The sequence below is a fragment of the Rhineura floridana genome, chromosome 5 (assembly GCF_030035675.1).
Source record: "Rhineura floridana isolate rRhiFlo1 chromosome 5, rRhiFlo1.hap2, whole genome shotgun sequence".
NCBI classification, from domain to species: Eukaryota; Metazoa; Chordata; class Lepidosauria; order Squamata; family Rhineuridae; genus Rhineura; species Rhineura floridana.
The window spans coordinates 65818789-65840887 of NC_084484.1; the positions used below are offsets into that span (position 1 = coordinate 65818789).

Genomic DNA, 22099 nt, shown 5'->3' on the forward strand with positions numbered 1-22099 from the left:
GAGATTCTTAAACCTAGACAGTGAGGACAAAACTGGACTTTTATTTGTTAAGGCTAGAACAGTCGGAGGAGGTGGAAATATTTTCTCTTAGGTACCTACACAAAAATAAGTAAAGAAACTTACTTACCATCACTTATCAACCATGGGAAATGTTTGCAAGAGAAAACATTTATAAATATAATATGCCTATGTTTTATCGTGGACAGACCAGCAACATGTTACTTGTTTAACTGTAAATCAACATGTGACATCATTGGTGCTTCAGAGAGTAAAATGCACCTTCAGATGAGAGACATTTGTTAAGGGTAAGACTGCCTGTTTTCCACATTTGCAGACTCTGGTATCTGGCATGCACTATAGCACAGTGGGGAGGAGAGCCTGGCACGGAGTCCAGAGTCTATGAGTTAAAATCCACGCTCGTGTCTCCTGGGTGTCAAGGGCCAGCTAAAGATCACCCCCACACTGAGTGGCTCAGGGGTTACGTGCCCTGCCACCTGTGCAGCCGTGGGCAAGCTGCATAGTCCCAAGGAGTCCAGTTGCCCCCCAGCTGGCAGTTGCGGACAAGGAAGGGGCTGGCTTGTGCAGCTGTGGCAAGCTGAGCAGGCCCTAGCCAGCCAAGGAAGACTAGCCTCAGAGGGAGGCAATGGTAAACCCCCTCTGAATACCGCTTACCATGAAAAACCTATTCATAGGGTAGCCATAAGTCAGGATCAACTTGAAAGCAGTCCATTTCCATTTTTATTGTCCTGAAAATCACAATGTAGTGTAGAGGCCAGTCAACACCTCCCAACCAACCTGACCTAACTCACATAGTTGTTGTAAGGATAAATATGGGATCACCACATATATGTAACCCTAAACTTCTTGGAGGAAGAGCAGGATTAATATGTAAAAAACTAGTGGGGAATGATACTAGATTATGTGTCAGAATTAGATTATAATCCTAAACGTATCTACCAAATGGTAAAACTTTTTTTCAGTACGATGGTTCACTTAATCCTTAAATTTCCTTTGTGGATTACAGTAACACTTACAGTGGAATCCTATAGATGACTACTCAGAACTGACTCCCCTTGAACTCAGTGAAGCTTTCCCTTATGTAAATGGACAAAGAATTGTAGTCTTAGAACTGTTTAACCATGCTAGCTCATGCCAAGTGATCTTTTTGGGACTTACTTCAGAGTGAACATTCTTCAAACTGATTGACAGATTGTGATCAAATCTAATTTAGTCATTAGTTGTGTAGCCTGTGTCATATTATTTTCCTTAACAATATAAGAAATGATATTGCAAGATTTTTGAATGTGTAACACTTCTAGGCAGAGGACAAACAAGAGAAATCACAGAATACAAACAAATTCTACACCTATCCAAGTTAGGCCTTCTTGCCATATAAATATTTAGTCAAATTTATGCTTAACAGCTTCAATTTATCCATCCATTATTCTTCAAAACTCCTAGTAACAGCAATGCTGCTTATGCTCCAAATGGATTAACATAATCAACTTTGCTATGTGGCATATTCTTTTTTCCAAAGAGAAACTAAAAAACAAGAGCCAATAACATTTAAATCTAAAAATAGAAACTCTAGAAATACATGGTGGCAAATTATCTCTGTTCTTTCTAAAATCAGTTCTATTCAGAGTATCATTCTCTCACAGACATGAAAGTATGCAGCAACAAATGCACCTGCACTTCTTTCCTCTGTTCTGATATGCTTTTGTAATACTTCTTAGGTAACACGCTCCATAAAAGCAGCACAATCACAGCTTTGTCAGATGTCAAGGGGAAGAAAACAAGGTCAGTACACTCTCAGGATTTTCATCCCACCATGCTATGATGACATGGCAAAATATATGTACAACTCATTCTTGAGAAGGAGGGTAGATTGTAGGAGGTTTCTGAATAAGGATGCCAGATCCTTGCCCACAGAATGGTATCAAAGAGCAGTTTTGCTGTTATCGGCAACAAGCAAGAGAAGAAAAAAAGGGGGGAGGCACAAAAAGCCAAGACAGGTAAAGGAAGAGGATTAGTCTCAAAACTGTACAAAGAAATCAATCTTTTTCAAATACAGTGCCTATAAAGTGATTTTCTTTTTTAAAAAAGGCCCATGTTTTGGTTGAAAACATCATTGTTCAGAAGCACTTAGTGAGAATAAAGTTCTTTGATCAATGCAACATTTGGCTTGTTCCTGATGAGAGCCCTTGAAGAAGGTTGTTTTCAACTGAAATGCAATGGGCTTTTTAGTATTTTACAAAACTATATTTGAAAAGGATTGATTGGCCAGAAGAGCTGCAGCACTGGAGGACCAGAGAAGGCATATCCTGGGAGTGAATACTTGATCCTCTGGGTGTTTTGCTTGATCCTCTGGGTTGCTGTCCCTTGAGATAGCTGAGGTCCCTGGTAAGTGCTGGAACCCCCATCTGACCCAGAGTTCAGAGAGAGGCTGCACTCAATCCTGCAGCCTCTTGCATCATATCCTGGCTTGTCAGGGTGCATAAAAGACCAGCAGCCCTTGGGGTAATCCACTGGGGAGCCCCTTTTGCAGTCCTGAGGGCGAGAGCACTACCTCCGCTTCTGTTTCCCCCTCCCCCAACCTAGAGGAGGTTAGATAGCTGGGAGGACCTAAGACACGTGGTTCTTGCACAGGCCAAGAGCATGTACAGTGACTTATATGATAGGAGACAGTTGCCAAATGCCTTCAGAGTGAGAGTCTGTAACTGGCAGAAGGCTGGCCCTCCCTGGGTGTGAGATGGGGTGGAGAGAGATGATATCCCCCTATGTAACAGGTATTGGCTGGGTGTTGTATACCTCCAGTAACTGTTCCCAATTTTGTCAGATGCCTACTGGGATAACTGGTGATGGTAGATTTTGTTGGTGGGCTGCTGTTGTTTGTATTATATGTTTAGGATGACTCTTGGGAAGAAGGGACATGGGTGATGCCACCCCAAGTTCAGTGATCAAGGCAGAGGGAGATGTAGCCATGAGAAGGTGATAAAATTATTATGGAAGATGAGGGCAATGTTATCCACACCTTGTTCCTCACTCCAACTCCTCCCAATGATGGATTCTTGGTTGCTCAGTTGCTTTGCCCACTGGCCTGTGTGTGTACTGTTGTTTAACGCCAGATTGGTACATAATAATTGTCATTTCATCATGGATGAAGGTGCCAATCTGGTGCATATTACTGAGGCCTGGGTGCATGAGGTGGGAGGAGCTGATCTGACCCAGCTGTGCCCACCTGGATATTTAGTGCAGCAGCACAGGCTGCAGGGATGGGGGGAGGGGAATTACTGTGGTCCATAGAACTTCCATCTCTATCACCAGGAAACCACTCTGTCTTGGAGCTGGCTTAGTTGGCCTGCATCTGGTGTCAGGTCAAGGAAAGAGTAAATTAGTTTTGCTGGTGGTGTACCATCCACCCTGCTGCCCAGCAGCTTACCTGACTGAGCTGCCAAAAGCAGTCTCAACTAGGGTTGCCAGGTTGGAACCACCCCAAAACCTGAGAAAACGGGGGAAGGCCCTAGTGACATCACGGGGTGGGCACCAGTGATGTCCCGGGGCGGGCCCCAGCAATGTTCCGGGGTGGGCCCTAGTGACATCACAGGGGCAGGCCCTAGTGATGTCATTAAGCATGATTCATTAAGTATCAACCACAGTTTCTTGGAGCATACAATTCAAAAAAAAATTCTCTGATTGGAAATTAAGATAGAAATCTTACTTAAAAGAGGGTGTTCCCGGGTCCAGCTGAAGTGACAAGGTCATTCCTTCTCACTGGCTTAGGGAGCATGGATGCAAAATGGAAATGGACTGCCTTCAAGTCGATCCAGACTTATGACAACCGTATGAATAGGGTTTTCATGGTAAGAGGTATTCAGAGGAGGTTTACCCTTGCCTCCCTCTGAGGCTGAGAGGCAGTGACTGGCCCAAGGTCACCCAGTAACTAAGCAGGCACCAGGTAGCAGGTCTAATCCAGGTAAAAACCCCAAAGCTGGGGCCCTTCCCAGCGACCCAGCCAGCCAGCACGCCAGCCAGCCAACTCACACCGTACCTGCTCCAAGTTCCTCCCTCACTTTCTCTCTCTGATTGCGCCACTGCTGAGGAAGCCTGGGCTCTCATTGGGCCTCAAGGGCAGCCAATGAGAATGAGAGGTGGTGCTTGTTGGGAAGGTGAATGGAGTCCTTCCCCGTCCCTGGCTTGGTGGGTTGTTGTGCTGCCAGGGTGGGTGGCGCAATGCACATGCATGCAAAGGAGAGAGGTAGAAAGAGAGAGGAAAAGGAAGGAGGCATTGAAGCAGGTAGAAGCAAGGGGCAAATTAGCGTATGCGTGTCTGAAAGCTAGGACACGCATGCGCGGCTGGGTGGCCATCCACAAAAGCTGGAGATTCAGGGACATGCGGGTGAGTCTGACTGGAGGTCAGAACAGCAACAGCGATCCCTGAGTCTCCAGTGAGATCCCTGAGAACTGGCAACGCTAGTCTCAACGGTGGTGTTGGAGGAACCCAGAACGATAGTCCTGGGTGATTTCAATATCCATGCTGAGGCTGCTCTAGTGTTCAGGCTCAGGACCTCATGGCCTCCATGATGACCATGAGACTGTCTCAAGTTATCAAAGATGCGACACCTAAGGCAGGGTACACCCTTTATTTGCTTTTTACTCCAGATGGAGGAAGGAGGGATCTAGTGATAAGGAACAGATGTCACACAGTTGTCATGGACAAATCACTTCCTAGTGAAGTAGGGGCTTACAGCTTCAATTCTCCTGTGCAGGGCTGATGGTCATATTAAGATGGTCCACCCCCAGAGACTAATGGAATTCAATGTATTCCTGAATGCCTTTTGGAGGTTTGCAGTGGATAGAGCTGATGACTGTTGAAGCACATGTCATGCTGTGGAACGAGCTCCACTGGGCTCTTGACACAATTGCCCTGAATGCCCTCTCCGACACTGAGGTCCCCATTCTGCACCTTGGTATACCAGGCCGGACTATGGCTAAAGTGCAGGTGACGAAAGACGTGCTGTGTAGTAGACCAAACACAAGTGAAACAACATAATTGTGCCTACTGTGTGGTAGTGAGGACAAAGAAGGCAGCCCACTTCTTTGCCTCCATTGCACCCTCAAGTAGCTGTCCAGTGGAGCTTTTTTGTAGTGTCCAGGTCCTGTTGAAAGGTACTCCAGGGGATAGAGTTTTAGACCTTTTGGAAGCTCACTGTAAATTGTTTGCAAGGCACTTCAAGGGTAAAGTTGCTCGCCTTCATATCAATCTTGACACCACATCCACATTCACTGCAGTATCCATTGAGATGTCCAGGGCAACTTCTTGGGATCAGTTTCAGTTGATGTGCCCTGATAATGTGAACAAGGTGCTTGTGACAATGCAGCCAGCAATGTATCTCATCTACCCTTGCACCTCTTGGATTCTTAGCTTGCTGAGGGAGTATTACTAGGGGGATCCAGGGTGTGGTCAACACATTGTTGTGGGAAGGAGTGGTCGGACCACCCAGAAAGAGGTGGTGATCCAGCCACTCCTGAAAAAGTCCACCCTGGACCCATTGGATTGTGACAACTACTGCCCAGTTGCAAATATCCCCTTTTTAGAGAAGAAGATCGAGAGGGTTGAAGAGCAACAATTGCAAGTACTCTTGGATAGAACAGATTATCTTGACCTAGTTCAATCTGGGTTCAGGCCTGGTTATGGGACTAAATCAGCTTTGGTCACCCTGATTGATGACTTTTATGGGAAGAAGGGCAGGGGAAGTGTGACCCTGTTATTCTTGATCTCTCAGCGCCTTTTGATACCATTGACCATGGTATCCTTCTGGGATGACTTGGTGAGATGGGTATTGAAGACACTGTTTTACAGTGGTTCCAATCCTATCTCCAGGGTCGCTTTCAGAGAATAAGATTGAGTGATAGTCTTTCGGCCCCTTGGCAGTTCTGCTGTGAGGTGCCACAGGGTACCATCTTGTCCCCCATCTGTTTAACATCTATATGAAGCCTTTGGGAGCAGTCATCAGGAGCTTTGGGGTGAGGTGTCAGCAGTATGCTGACAATACCTAGCTCTATGTCTCAGTAATATCTGAATCAGGAGAAGTTGTGCAAGCCCTGGACCAGTACCTGGAATTGGTGGTGGGCTGGATGAAGACCAATAAACTTAGTCTGAATCCTAGCAAGACAGAGGCGCTGTGGAGTTGGTTGTTCCTGAGTTCGAATAATTGGTCAGTTGCCTGCTTTGGATGGGTTCGTATTCCCTCTGACAGAGCAGGTCTGTAGTCTGGGGGTGTTCCTGGATAAATCTTTGTCGCTAGAAGCCCAGATGACCTCAGTGGCTAGGATTGCCTTTTACCAGCTTCAGCTGGTAATGGTACTGTTCAAGGAACTGGTTTTGGTGTAAAAAGTCCTATACATTTTTGGACCAGGATACCTGAAAGATCGTCTCATCCCTTATATATAGCTAGTTCACAGTTCACTGTGCTCTGCAGGTGAACGCCTCTTGAGGTACCATCTTATTAAGAGGTCTATTCCATACAATATAGGAATCCCCTTACATATTAGACAAGTGCTATGTTGTCTTTTTGGTGCCCACTAAAGATCTTCCTCTTCCCACAAGCCTTTTAAGTAGAGAATTTTCCCTGTCTGCATCTATATGTGAATTATTTCTAACATGCTTTTACTGTTTTATCACTTGTTATTTGCTGCCCAGGGCTCCTTTTTGGAGGAAGAGTGGGATACTAATAATTATATTTTTGTTGCACCTTTTTGAAGCTCCATCTTTCTTTGCAACAATGTGATAGACAAAGGGAATAGTAGGAGAGACCAAGCACTGTGAAGAATATAGATATACTGCTGTTTGTATTATTACTTGGAACAAAGGCTGCCAGTTCTCTCCTGTAGACTGTGTCTTGGAATGGATTTGTTTCAAGGCACAAAGACAAGACATAACCACTACATGTGCTAGGCTATTCCTCTACTTACACACACACACACAACACACACACACCTCTATCTCTTACCTATTCTGGCCAGCAGCATTTGAATTTTTCCCTGTGATGTGTGATAGGAAAGGGAAGAATAGGGTGGAAGATGTAACAGCATTCCTTTGTCTGGGTCCCTCACAGCATTTAAGAGTCTCCAAGAGAAAACCTAGTAGCCATACTTCAAAGCCACCATGCAAACATCAGCAACATACACACATATATCTTAACCAGAGGAATAAGGCACTGCCTTCATTCCTTTTTCCCTAGCAGCCAGGATGGATGTTTCTTGCAGTGGGCTCGTATCAGGTACTCCCTAGAAGTGATTTTATGCAAATATTACTACACAAATAAGTGCAGGTGGATGTTAAAGAATCCCCTCCCCAAGTGAAACTTTGCAAGGAAGCTTAGGCATTACCACCTGGTGCCCCCCCCAAAAAAACTTTCAGGCTGGCCACAGGCCTGTCCATAGCTATCTCAAAACTTATATTCAGAAAGGAAAAGGAAGAAATTGGAGTTGCTATATATCACAGCAAAACACCCACTTCTACTTGCGTATGGTAATCCATTTCAAATGCATTTATTTATTTATTAGATTTATATCAAACCCTTCCGTCCAGTAGGAGCCCAGGGCAGCAAACAAAAGTCCTAAAAATACTTTAAAACATCATAAAAACAGACTTTAAAATATATTAAAACAAAACATCCTTAAAAACATATTAAAACAAAATATCTTTAATAAAACATTTGTTAAAAAAGCTTTACAAACATCTTTTTTTTAAAAAAAGCTTTAAAAACATATTAAAAAGCAATTCCAACACAGACACAGACTGCAACAAGGTCTCTACTTAAAAGGCTTGTGGAAAGAGGAAGGTCTTCAATAGACGCAGAAAAGATAACAGAGATGGCACCTGTCTAATATTTAAGGGGAGGGAATTCCAAAGGGTAGGTGCCACGAAAGGTCCATTTCCTATATTGTGCGGAATGGACCTCCTGATAAGATGGTATCTGCAGAAGGCACTCACCTGCAGAGTGCCGTGATCGAGTGGGAATATAAGGGATAAGATTGTCTTTCAGGTATCCTGGTCCCAAGCTGTATAGGGCTTTGTACACCAAAACTAGAACCTTGAACTTAGCCCAGTAGCTAACAGGTAGCCAGTGCAATTCATTCAGCAGTGTGGTGACATGTTGGCAATACCCTGCCCCAGGGAGCAGTCTCGCTGCTGCACTTTACACCAGCTGCACCTTCTGGAACAATTTCAAGGGCAGCTCCACATAGAGTCCATTACAGTAATCCAGCCTGGTGGTTACCAGTGCATGGACAACAGTGGTCAGGCTATCCTGGTCCAGAAACAGCCACAGCTGTCTCACCTTCCGAAGCTGGTAAAAAGCAATCCTAGCCACTGAGGTCACCTGGGCCTCTAGCAACAAAAATGGATCCAGGAACACCCCCAGACTGTGGACTGTGAACCCATACAAAGCAGGCAACTGACCAATTATCCAAACTCAGGAACCACCAACCCCACACCACCTCTGTCTTGCTAGGATTCAGGCTAAGTTTACTGGCCCTCATCCATCCTACCACCAACTCCAGGCACTGGTCCAGGGCTTGCACAGTCTCTCCTGACTCAGATATTACAGAGACATAGAGCTGGGTATCGTCAGCATACTGCTGACACCTCACCTCAAATCTCCTGATGACCGCTCTCAAGGTCTTGCTGTTGCTGCTGCTGCTGCTGCTGTTGTTGTTTTATACCCCGCCTTTCGGCCAAAGGCCCTCAAGGCGGCTTACAAAAAACACAAATATAAAAATACAATATAAAATACATCAATAAAACAATACAACTTACAAAATACAATTTACAAAAGTTAAATCACTGCTCTTAGGCTAACAATGTAAGATGCACGACACATGAGGGGAAAGGGACAGGGAAGAACAAGGAGAAAAGCACGCTCAGGCACCAGTTCTCAAATTACAGTTCTTATCATGACTAGCTGGAATGGAAGCAGGTAGCCTGATAGCATGGTGGCTACTGGAGAGGGCAAGGGCAGCTAGTTGCTCAGCAGAGGCGATACAACAGCTCACGGATGGATCAGCTTTGGCATGGAAACAAAACACATCTTTGCTGCTGAAGCTATGAGGCATCCTGGCGACCACGTTAAACAGATGGGGGACAAGGTTGTACCCTGTGGCACCCCACAGCACAACTGCCAGGGGGCCGAAAGACTATCACTCAATCCTATTCTCTGAAAACGACCCTGGAGATAGGATCAGTACCACTGTAAAACAGTACTACTGATAACCATCTCACCAAGTTGGCCCAAAAGGATACCATGGTCAATGCTATCAAAACAACAGGAAGTGGCTAGCATCCAAACCAAGAAAAAAGGGGAGGCAAAAACCAAGATGCTAGAAAAGTAGGAATTTATTGTATGTTTAAACCCAACGTGTTTCAGGCTGTTGATTTTCAGGCCTTCATCAGGGGCTATAAATAAAACAGCAAGGACAAATTTACTTACATGAACATATAAAATCATACATATAAAATCTATAAATCAGTCTATGACTTAAAATACAGGCTAACGAGAAGTTCAGCAATATTAAAAACAAGAGGTCTGGAGCCCCCTTAGTGGATCTTTTCAATAATTGCTATCTTTCTATTGCCAAGCTTAAATTTTGGGTTCTAGAAAAAGTATGTGGGGAGAACAATGACATTTTACTTAGGAGAGAGATGTCATGGATACTGAATTTGAAAACGATGACCCCTAATGGTCTAAATGAGGAGCGTGAGTTTCTTCCTCTATTATGAAATCCAGAAAATATCCATGATCCCTTACTTGTTTTCCACCCCCAGATTGTTGCCATATAGTAATAAGAAAAATACTTAAGTGATTACACCAGTATCTTATTTATGGTTGCTTGTATATATACACATGCCTAATGTTCTGTTCTTTGAGGTGTTTATACTGTTGTAAGCGGTCTGCTCATTTGAACTTCTCGTTAGCCCCTGATGAAGGCCTGAAAACCAACAGGCTGAAATGCTAAATTCCTACTTTTCTAGGTTTTTGCCCCCTTTCAATGCTATCAAAAGCCACCGAGAGATCAAATAAGAATAACAGCGTAGCACTTCCTCTGTTCTCCTCCTGATAAAGGTCAGGGCAACCAAGGCTGATTCAAAACCAGGCCTGAACCCAGACTGGAATGGATCAAGATAATCTGCTTCATCCAAGAGTACTTGCAACTGCTGCACCACAACCCTCTCAATCACCTTCCCTAAAAAGAGGGTATTTGTGACCAGGTAGTAGCTGTCACAATCCAATGGGTCCAGGGTGGGCTTTTTCAGGATGGTCAGATCACCGCCTTTTGCAGGGAGGCCGGAACCACTCCCTCCTGCAACAATGCATTGACCACACCCTCGATCCACTCAGTCAAACCCCCTCGGCAACCTTTAATAAGCCAAGAAGGGCAAGAGTCAAGAAGATACCTTGCTGGCTGCATTGTCACAAGCACCTTGTCCGCATCAACAGGCCACATCAACTGAAACCGATTCCAAGAAGTTGCAGCAGAAGTTGTACCGGACACCTCACTGTGGATTACAGTAAATGTGGATGGGGAATCAACTTTACCCTCAAAGTGCCTTGCAAACAATTCACAGTGGGCCTCCGAAGGGTCTAAAACTCCATTTCCTGGAGCTGATGTCAATAGACCCCTGACAATATGGAAAAGCTCCACTGGATGGTTACTTGAGGATGTGATAGTGGGAGAGAAGTGGGCCTTTTTCACCACCCTCACAGCCCAACAGTAGGCAAGGTTATGATGTTTTACTCATGCCCGATTAGCCTCACAGCACGTCTTTTACCACTTGCACTCTAGCTGTCATCTAACCTATTTCATTGCCCTTAGCTCACTGATGTACCAAGGTGCAAACCGGGCTATACAGTGCCGGACAGGGTGCTCAGGGGCAACCGTGTCAAGAGCCTCACACTCCTTGGTGTTCCACAGTGCGATAAGGGCTTTATCAGAGACACCTGCTCTATCCACAGGGAACTCCCTCAGGGCATTCAGGAATCCTATGGATTCCATTAGTCTCTGGGGGCAGACCATCTTAATCTGTCCACCACCTCTGCAAGGGAGGATAAGAGACGTAAGTCTAAACTTCACCAGGAAGTGGTCTGACCATGATAATGGGGTGACATACATCCCCCTATCTCCAGACCACCCCTTCCACCATCTGGAGCAAAAACACAAGTTGAGGGTGTACCCTGCCATATGTGTCAGGCCAGTGACAACTTGAGACAGCCCCATGGTCATCATGAAGGTCATGAAGTCCCGAGCCGGAACACTAGAGGCAGCCTCAGCATGGACACTGAAATCACCCAGGACTATTATTCTGGGCTCCTCCAATACCACAGCTGAGACAGCCTCAGCCAGCTCGGTCAGAGAAGTTGCCGGGGAGCAGGTGGATGGTACACTAGCAGCAACCCTAGTTTACTCTCTCCTTGGCCTGACACCAGGTGCAGGCCCTCACAACCAGCTCCAACACACAGCGGTTTCCTGGTAACAGAGATGGAAGTTCTGTAGACCACAGCAACTCCTCCCCTCTGTCCCTGCAGCCTGTGTTGGTGTTGCACAACGTATCTAGGTGGGCAAAGCTGGATCAGATCAACTCCTCCAAGTTGACCCACCTAGGCCTCAGTAATGCACACCAAACTGGCACCTTCATCCATGATCAAATCATGGATGAGTATGGTCTTATGTACCAATCTGGCATTAAACAACAGCACACACAGGCCACTGGGCACAGCAGATAAGCAATCAGGAACCCGTCCTTGAGGAGTGGGAGTGCAAAATAAGCTGTAGATAGCCTTGCCCTTGTCTTCTATGGTAGTTCACCACCTCCCCATGGCTATACCTCCCTCTACCCATGATCACTGAAACTGGGATGGCATCACCCATGTTCCTCCTTACTAAGACCTCTCCTAAACACCTGATATGGCCACAAGAACCCACCAACAAAGCCTACCTAAACCAGTTATCCCACTAGGCCTCTGAGAGAATTGGGAACAGTCAGACTCACTCAATATCTTTCACACAGGGCACATCTACTCCCCCCCTCTCACACCCAGGGAGGGCCATCCTTCTGCCAGTTGCAGACTCTCACTCTGAAGGCATCTGGCGACTTTCTCCTATTGTTCAGTTCACTGCACAGGCTCTCACCCTGTGCAGGAACTACACATGTGCCATACACCCTCCTCACTACCAATCTCCTCTAGATTCGTTTTTTTAAAAATAGAAGGGGGTAGTGCCCTTGCCCTCGGGACTCCCTAAGGGAGTCCCCAAGGGGCAATTTCCTTTGGTATTACTCCTTCGGTGGTGACCCTGGGGCAGCAGACCCACCACCCAAGGACAGCTGAGCTTTTATGCCCCCTGATTCAGCCAGGATCTGATGCAAGAGGCTACAAGATTGACAGCACCCTCTTTCTGGAGTCAGGGTCAGGCAGGCGTTGCCACTGTCCACCACCCCTGCTAGAGACAGCAACCCAGAGGAGTGAGGAAGCAAGCACCCAGATCCCCACGTATTCACTCCCAATGTATGAAAATGTTAAATTCCAACTAGGATGGAAGCAGTGGACTTCCGGGAAGGGTGACTTAGCCTGTGCCTGCTTTTGAGACGGGCTCCTGCCTCAAAAGAAGCTTATTCAGATATATCAGTCAGATTTTTTCTTTTTTTGACTGATTAAACTTCTCCCGGGTAGGGAGAAACGAAGAGATTAACCTCAAAGCCTATTTTTGTTGGGACGACCAGATCTCATTAATTTATGGGACGAGGTCCAGCCGACGAAGGTGGGACGGATTTTTAACAACAAGCTCTATCTGGAAAAGCGAACGTTCATCTTATCTTCTAAGAGAGAACGCACTAACAGGCAAGCACCCTTCTTTCTATATTTTTCTTTTACTTGACTTAAATTGTTGCTGTTTAAAAGAGATTTGCCAGATTGATCGGTTTTTGACATCTCACTGGGGAGCCATAACTTCTCTCTGCTACTCACTAATTAATAGCTTATCTCTGTTTTTGTTGCAAAAAGCTGTCCTGGATTTGCATTCTAAAGATATACACAGAAGAGGGATTTCTATTCCAGATTTTTATTTTGAAGAATATTATATTGTCTGAGACTACTCTCTTTTTGGTCTATTTTATTTTGACGAATCTGTTTTCTGACGACCGCCATTAATTGTTTCGATCCTGGGAACTGCATTTTGTTTACTTAAGCATGGAGAGATAAGGCTGTCTGCTCTGTTTATACTGTGATGTCACCAAGTTTGGAGTATTAACCCAATTGTTGCTGAAATAAGAAGTGGTTTTCCTATATTTTTTTTTTAAAATGGCAATTAAGAAAGTGGCTGAGAAGCTGGAAATAACTATGTTTCAGAAAATAATGGATGAGATTGAGATAACGAAACAAAACCTGCGACAGGGTTGTAAGGAGCTGAAAATTGAATTGAGTAAAATGAAGCAGGAGATTAAAGATATAGGGGTCCCTGTGAGAGAGGTGACCCTGGAAGGGGTCCCTGTGAGAGAGGAGACCCCGGAGATTGGAACAAACGTGGAACAGGAAAAAGATTTGGAGTCTATGGACTTTAGAAACATAATTTATTGTTTGGAGACACAGGAGATTAAAGACATAGGGGTCCTTGTGAGAGAGGATACCCTGGAGACTGGAACAGGGGTCCCTGTGAGAGAGGAGACCCTGGAGACTGGAACAGGGGTCCCTGTGAGAGAGGAGATCCCGGAGATTGGAACAAACGTGGAACAGGAACAAGATTTGGAGTCTATGGACTTTAGAAATAAAATCTATTGTTTGGAACTCAATGTTATCTCTGAAGAAATTAATGAAGATTCTAGAGATAAAGTTATCAATGGCATGGATAATCTTCTGGACTGGAATGATGTGATGGAGCCCAATATAGAGAAAATCTATGGAATTAACTGCAGCCATGTGACAATGGAAAAACTTTCAAGAGATGACCCAGTGTATTTTGAAAAAAAGAACAGAGATATGATTTTACAGCAGTATTTCAGCAACCTATTCAGAATGGATGGCAAGAAAATATTTGGGATAGAGGTAATTCCCATCAGACTCTTACTATATGACTATGGCTTTGACAGCAAGATTATTATGGAATACTGATAAAGATTGGATACTGAAATTATTGGACTTAACAAGACTACTGAAGATGGAAGATGGAAAATGGAACTAATAGGGATAATAGAACAATGGCTACTGAAATTACTGAACCTAACAGATTCTGATGTGATGGATTAATTGAAATGTTTATTTTGACTATGGTTATGACAATAAGATTATCATAATTAGTAATGAGATGGATTAATCGATATGCTTATTTGGAAAAAAAAATTGATAGATATATTTCTTAAAGAATTGAAACCTCTCTTTGACTTTTTGTGGAAAGAATAAAGTAATGTTTATGAGATTTGATGATTAAGTAAGATAACTACTGGAGGAAAGTGATTTTATAATATGACTTAAGAGACAGGATTGTTATATATTATAGACTTATAACTGATTTGATCTTTGACAAATGGGAAGTCAATATTTTACTTTTTATTTTTTATTTTTGTTTTTTTTTCTTTTTTTCTTTTTGTTTAACTATTTTTGATTTTGTTTTTTGTCTTTGAATGTTTTATGATTTTGTCTTGTATGTTTTATGAAAATCTGAATAAAAATTATTGAAAAAAAAAAAGGATGGAAGCAGTGCTTTATATGGAAAAGAGAAAAAAAAAGTCAGATGGGAATGGTGGTGATGGAGCAATCAGCCCAGTTTTTAGGTTACATTGACTTTCTACCTCAGATATAGTTTAAATTACTTTGTGAAAACATTTCACTGAAAGACAGTAAAAGAGCTAAACAGATACAATCCGTTAACCTTCAGTGTCTCCCATTCAGCCTATTCCAACTTAGATCATTATCCCCACCTAATAAGAGATCACTGCCTCAAACTACTTTGCTAATAACTCCTCCAACTTACTACTAAAGCAGCACATTTTTATATCAGAATCCTCAAACAGATTCTTGATCCAGTCACATTTATTCAGTAACTATTGTACAAAGGAAGTACAAAAGAGCAAATAGTATATAGAGAGGGAAACTCAGTGACCATGATTCTATTTTAGCATGCATATTCTTACACAAAGTCTGTAAGGTTGTAAACAAGCTACATCCCGCCCCCAATGCAGCACAGGACTAGCAAGTATCTTCTTTTTATTGAAAGATCAATCACAGCACTTATGGAACTGCCTTGGGTAATATGTTGGTAATATCCACCAACAGAGTTAACATACACACAGCCATCTGCTAGTGAAAGATCCTTCCTGGTTATACAAGAGATAAGAGGATAAAGTTAGTATGTCAATTTCAGTTTCTCATTTTCCAATGTTAAATTCAATTTGCCCCGTTACCGTATCAATTAATTAATTTTTTAAAAGCCTGTGTGAGAATTCCTGTATATTTCTCATAATATACATATTTTATATGCATTTCTCCCTAATATAACGCAATATAATGTAATATTTTCACAAATATGCACATTCTGTACACCTATTTTTGCTGGAGCTGCATCACAAAATATGGAGCAGTGCACATTTCTAAGGATAACTGTGTTTTGGTCTAGGAAGTACAAATTAGGAGGATTCACATACAAATGCAAACTAATCCCCTCTGCAATTCTTACTGGCATCTAAGGACAGTCTTATGTGAGAACTTAGTGCAGCGTCTTGCCATGGTGGCCAGGAGATACAAAATCAAACCTTGCCATAGATCTGGTAACTGAAAGGTTCTAGCCACTCTTACAGATTGTGGGAAGATCCTTGCCTGAGAGATCATTCATAAAGAAGGGATCAGGCAGCAGTAAATTGTGATTATTTGTGAAATGGGAACACAGAAGATGACATCCCAGAAATGTGTTTGCTTCAACAGCACCTAAACATTTAAAAAAAAACTGTCTGAAGAAGCATAATTGCTCAACCTGACATGAGAGAATATGTATATGTTTTAATTATAGACGAAACAGAATTCTGTAACCTCTATCTCTAATATAATGCAGATTATAACTAATCTGAACTAACATTTGCAGGAAGGGATTCTGAGGAACTGAGACAAATAGTGGTAACGAGAGAGGAAGTTCTAAGCTTAATGGACAATATAAAAACTGACAAATCACCGGGCCCGGATGGCATCCACCCGAGAGTTCTCAAAGAACTCAAATGTGAAATTGCTGATCTGCTAACTAAAATATGTAACTTGTCCCTTGGGTCCTCCTCCGTGCCTGAGGACTGGAAAGTGGCAAATGTAACGCCAATATTCAAAAAGGGATCCAGAGGGGATCCCGGAAATTACAGGCCAGTTAGCTTAACTTCTGTCCCTGGAAAACTGGTAGAAAGTATGATTAAAGCTAGATTAACTAAGCACATAGAAGAACAAGCCTTGCTGAAGCAGAGCCAGCATGGCTTCTGCAAGGGAAAGTCCTGTCTCAGTAACCTATTAGAATTCTTTGAGAGTGTCAACAAGCATATAGATAGAGGTGATCCAGTGGACATAGTGTACTTAGACTTTCAAAAAGCGTTTGACAAGGTACCTCACCAAAGGCTTCTGAGGAAGCTTAGCAGTCATGGAATAAGAGGAGAGGTCCTCTTGTGGATGAGGAATTGGTTAAGAAGCAGAAAGCAGAGAGTAGGAATAAACGGACAGTTCTCCCAATGGAGGGCTGTAGAAAGTGGAGTCCCTCAAGGATCGGTATTGGGACCTGTACTTTTCAACTTGTTCATTAATGACCTAGAATTTGGAGTGAGCAGTGAAGTGGCCAAGTTTGCTGATGACACTAAATTGTTCAGGGTTGTTAAAACAAAAAGGGATTGCGAAGAGCTCCAAAAAGACCTCTCCAAACTGAGTGAATGGGCAGAAAAATGGCAAATGCAATTCAATATAAACAAGTGTAAAATTATGCATATTGGAGCAAAAAATCTTAATTTCACATATACGCTCATGGGGTCTGAACTGGCGGTGACCGACCAGGAGAGAGACCTCGGGGTTGTAGTGGACAGCACGATGAAAATGTCGACCCAGTGTGCGGCAGCTGTGAAAAAGGCAAATTCTATGCTAGCAATAATTAGGAAAGGTATTGAAAATAAAACAGCCGATATCATAATGCCGTTGTATAAATCTATGGTGCGGCCGCATTTGGAATACTGTGTACAGTTCTGGTCGCCTCATCTCAAAAAGGATATTATAGAGTTGGAAAAGGTTCAGAAGAGGGCAACCAGAATGATCAAGGGGATGGAGCGACTCCCTTACGAGGAAAGGTTGCAGCATTTGGGGCTTTTTAGTTTAGAGAAAAGGCGGGTCAGAGGAGACATGATAGAAGTCTATAAAATTATGCATGGCATTGAGAAAGTGGATAGAGAAAAGTTCTTCTCCCTCTCATAATACTAGAACTCGTGGACATTCAAAGAAGCTGAATGTTGGAAGATTCAGGACAGACAAAAGGAAGTACTTCTTGACTCAGCGCATAGTTAAACTATGGAATTTGCTCCCACAAGATGCAGTAATGGCCACCAGCTTGGATGGCTTTAAAAGAAGATTAGACAAATTCATGGAGGACAGGGCTATCAATGGCTACTAGCCATGATGGCTGTGCTCTGTCACCCTAGTCAGAGGCAGCATGCTTCTGAAAACCAGTTGCCGGAAGCCTCAGGGGGGGAGAGTGTTCTTGCACTCGGGTCCTGCTGCGGGCTTCCCCCAGGCACCTGGTTGGCCACTGTGAGAACAGGATGCTGGACTAGATGGGCCACTGGCCTGATCCAGCAGGCTCTTCTTATGTTCTTATGTTCTTATGTTAATCAAAAATGAATGGCAATTACATGCTCTTAATGGTTTAATGCACCTTTTCCAACCTTTTGGCTCCCAGATGTTGCTGGAATACAATACCTATCATTCCTGACCAATGACCAAGGTGGCTAGGGCTTATGGGACTTGTAGTCCAACAAACATCTAGGGACCCAAAGGTTGGGAAATATTGGATGGTTTATCAGGAAACTGTGAAAAATGTAATGGATGCCACATTTTAAGATACCAGACTGATTAAGTAAAGAATTATCCACTTATAAAGTTAGTGTCGGACGTGTTTTGCAAACAGAGTTTTGAGCCAAGCAATCTGTTGCCTAGTAGAATCTGAAACTAGTACAGCACATGTCAGCAATTCCCATTATGACAACTGCAGGATCTTCATATTTTGTGAGATTTTGTCAGCATGCTAGAAGCCAAAAGGCTTGATGTTCAAAGATCCAATCCACTTCAAGATTAATGATCAGCTATACCTTATTAGAAAACTGCAGCTTTATTTTTCTCCTGATCTCACACGGTTAAATACAACCTGGCTTCTTGATGTTATTAAATGAAATATGAAAAAATTAATATGAAATACCATATTAAGCTCCTTTAAAATCTTGTAACATTATTGTGGAGAATAAAAATACCAACAGTGACAGCCTTGTGAGAGTTCTATTTCTAAGGAGTACTGTGCGTGATGCATGAAGCAGTGAATTAACTCACAACAATAATTCATGGAGACATTCAGAGACTGCCTTCATCTCTTCTTGGGTCTTTTATGAGAAGACAGGAATATGACAAAGGAATTATTCAAACAGATATTAATGCTAACTCACAAAATAAAATGAACAGCTAAGATGCCAGTCCATACTGATGAGAGGCCCCATTTTATAACCCAATCCACCTGGTATCAGGCTGTGAGATTGTCATTGTAGCAGGGGGAGGGGGAGATTCAGCACTGATGCATTTTGCGTCAACATACATGCATGTCATGTGTGGCATAGGGAGCAGGTTTTCATGCAGCAGCCATATGTTCTTTGGGGCATTTAGGGAAGGGGAAGTGGCTGCTTCCTCCAAACAGGATTGCTGATTTACGGCATTCCTGTACGAGGAGTTCAGTTTTGAAAGCGGTAAGCTCATCATTTGCTTCGCTGTTCCAAAACTCACCAGTATCAAAGGGGCAAGACCATAGTTTTGGTCCCATCTCCTGTTTCTGATATATGTCTGGCTATTGCCACACAACAATTTGCAGAGATTAAGGGATTTTATTCTGGTTACCTGTTTTCACATTTATTTATTGAAGCATTTATATACCACCCTCTCCCCTCACTGGATAGTCACCTTGTAGCAGTGAGTGGGTTTGTGTGTTCCAATGAACCCTATGAGCGATGCCATCGGGAGTCATGTACCTCCAGCAGGGTCACCCATGGTGGTAAGGTCAAGGGAGAGGAGCCAGACAAAGAACAATCCAAGAATGTCCTCAAAGGCCGAACAGGCGGAGAACAATGTGTATGTTACAACGGCTGTGAAGGCTGCAGCAGATAAAAGACTTCCAATCGTTGTGGTATCCATGCCATTGGATCCAAATCTTTTTCTGACAAGATTGTGTGTTGATCGTTGTGCGCCAATCTCCCCACATAAAACAAATTCATGCACAGGCATCTTCCAACCACACCAAACCAAAAGTCCCATGGTGATCGGCGAATGGCGACAGGGGCAGGACTGTGAAATCTGGAAGCTCCTAGTCACGGAGCGGCATATGGGCAGTGGATACAGACTCAGTCATCCTGGATCAAGGACCGAGGCAGTTGAGTAGTTTGGCAGCTATATCCACTCTGCTCAACCCGTATGGGGGGGGTTAGGAAAGATGCCCTAAACATAGTCTGCCTCATCTCTCTCCCTGACTGGATTACCGCATCCGGTGGGGTCACCGCTTAGTGGTTGCAAAAGACAAGTGAATTCTGGAACATGGAATATAGGGATATTGCTGGACAATACAGACAGTGAACGTCTTGACTGCCATCATCACAAGGGAGTTGAGACGTTTTAATATTGACATAGCAGCACTCCAAGAAACTCGCAGAAAGACATTAACTGTGCTGCTAAGAAACAAATCTATGCCAGTGCAAAGGCTGAGGTCCAAAGAAGAACTAGAGAATTTAAGAACGCCTGGTGGATAAAGAAAGCTCAAGAAATCCAGCACTTTGCAGATGCTCACGATGCACAGGGCTTTTTTAATGCCACAAAGGCCATCTACGAACCAACAAATTACAGTACAAATACCTTGCATACAATGGATGGTACCAAACTTCTTAAGAATAAAGAGTCTATTGCACTGCGCTGGAAAGAGCATTACCACGACCTCCTTAATCATAACTCTGTTGTGGCTGGTGAGGTCTTCTCGCAAATTCCACAGCAACAAACTAGAGACGAGCTTGCAGTATCCCCTAATTTGGATGAAGTTAGCAAAGCCATCAATCATATGAAGAACAAAGCTAGTGGACCTGATGGGATTCCTGCTGAAGTCTTTAAAGAAAGTGGGCCTGAACTTACACAACAACTTCATAAGCTCATCAAAAAAAAATCTAGATGAGGGAGGAGATCCTGGAAGACTTTAGGGACGCCATAATTATCACCCTTTTTAAGAATGGTGATAGAACAGATTGTGGGAACTATCGAGGTATCTCTTTTCTTGCTTCCGCAGGTAAAATCTTTGCAAGGATCCTCACAAATCACCTCCTACCTGTCAAGAATAACTAACTTTGGTCAAACTAAAATGGTTCAATCAGAGAGAATTCTGGGACACCCTGCGGAGGGAGACCCGCAGCTCAGTGTCAGACAGTTTGCAACATTGCAAGAAGATGCAACTGAACCTTAGCTGTTATCTCTTATCTGCTTCCTGAGATCAAAGTCTGGAAAAGGGGGTGTTGTAGATCAGGACTCTTGGGTGGGGCTGTCTGGCCCCCTTATCTTCAAAGGAGCTGATCACGGCAGGAGCGGAATATGGTTATTTGCCTCCCCCCTCCCTGTGGACCAGTAAACTATAAAAATTAAGGATAAGCCTTCAGTTGTTGTTCCCTATTTCCATCTACATCGACAAGCCTGAAGTTTTACAGGGAAAAGCCGTTGGGAACCTGGCCATTCTACTGTGAGTATAGGATCTTAGTTTATCAAGCTCTTCGTTATATTCTTTGTCTGTATTGAACCTCTCACCTTTGATATGCCAATGCATCTCTTGTAGCCCGGCTGATGGCGATTAGCTTTAAGGAAACAATTGCTGCTCTCTTTTTGTATATACCTTTCTTTTCTTTTAAATACTCTTTTATAAATGGTGTGTATTGACTTGAAACTAATGATCCTAAATCCAGTCCTTGATCGCTGAATGCTACTGACTACTGTTGGTTAGTGGGGGTTAATGTACTAGGGCAGAGAGAGTAACAATAGGTCTACTCTAGGAAACTTTGTTGGCGCTCTGGGGTCCTCTTCTTCAGAGCAGAAAGCTGGAAAGGGGGGTGGCAGTTCTACCGTGAAACTAATCGTAAGGAGGGAGAGTCTGCCTGGGAAGCAGAGACCCAAGGGAGTTGGGAGCTCTCAGAAGCAAACCTCCCCTTGGGGTGCTGAGGGCAAGGGACCCCAGGGGGACAATTCTTTGACACTACCGATCTCACAGGATGTCCTCCCCAAATCTCAAAATGGTTTCTGCCTTTCCAGGGGGACAGTGGACATGATCTTCACTGCACAACAGCTTCAAGAAAAATGCCCGGAGCAGAATCGACCTTTATATATGGTGTTTATTGATCTGTCTAAGGCCTTTGATACTGTGAATCGAACCACTCTCTGGACCATCCTCCTGAAAACTGGATGCCTTGATAAATTTGTGAATATTTTGCAACTCCTTCATGACATGACAGCAACAATTTTGGACAATGGCGGTCAGAGCGATCCATTCAGAGTCAGATCAGGCGTAAAACAGGGATGTATCATTGCTCCTACCTTATTTGCTATCTTCATTGCTATGATTCTACACCTCATTGAGGGGAAACTTCCTACTGGTGTGGAAATCATGTATTGAACAGATGGAAAGCTTTTTAATCTCAGTAGGCTGAAAGCAAAAAGTAAGGTAATGTCAACCTCTGTCGTAGAACTTCCATATGCCAATGATAATGTAGTCTCTGCACATTCAGAGAAAGATCTTCAAACTATCCTAAATGTCTTTGCAG

At 43.5% G+C, this 22099-nt stretch overlaps 1 protein-coding gene across 2 annotated transcripts in view; it reads right to left on the reverse strand.

Annotated features, from left to right (window-relative positions):
- LOC133384980 (E3 SUMO-protein ligase ZBED1-like) overlaps positions 1 to 22099 on the reverse strand; it is a 207462-nt gene that overhangs the window by 84120 nt on the left and 101243 nt on the right. The gene's annotated exons all lie outside the window — the stretch shown is intronic.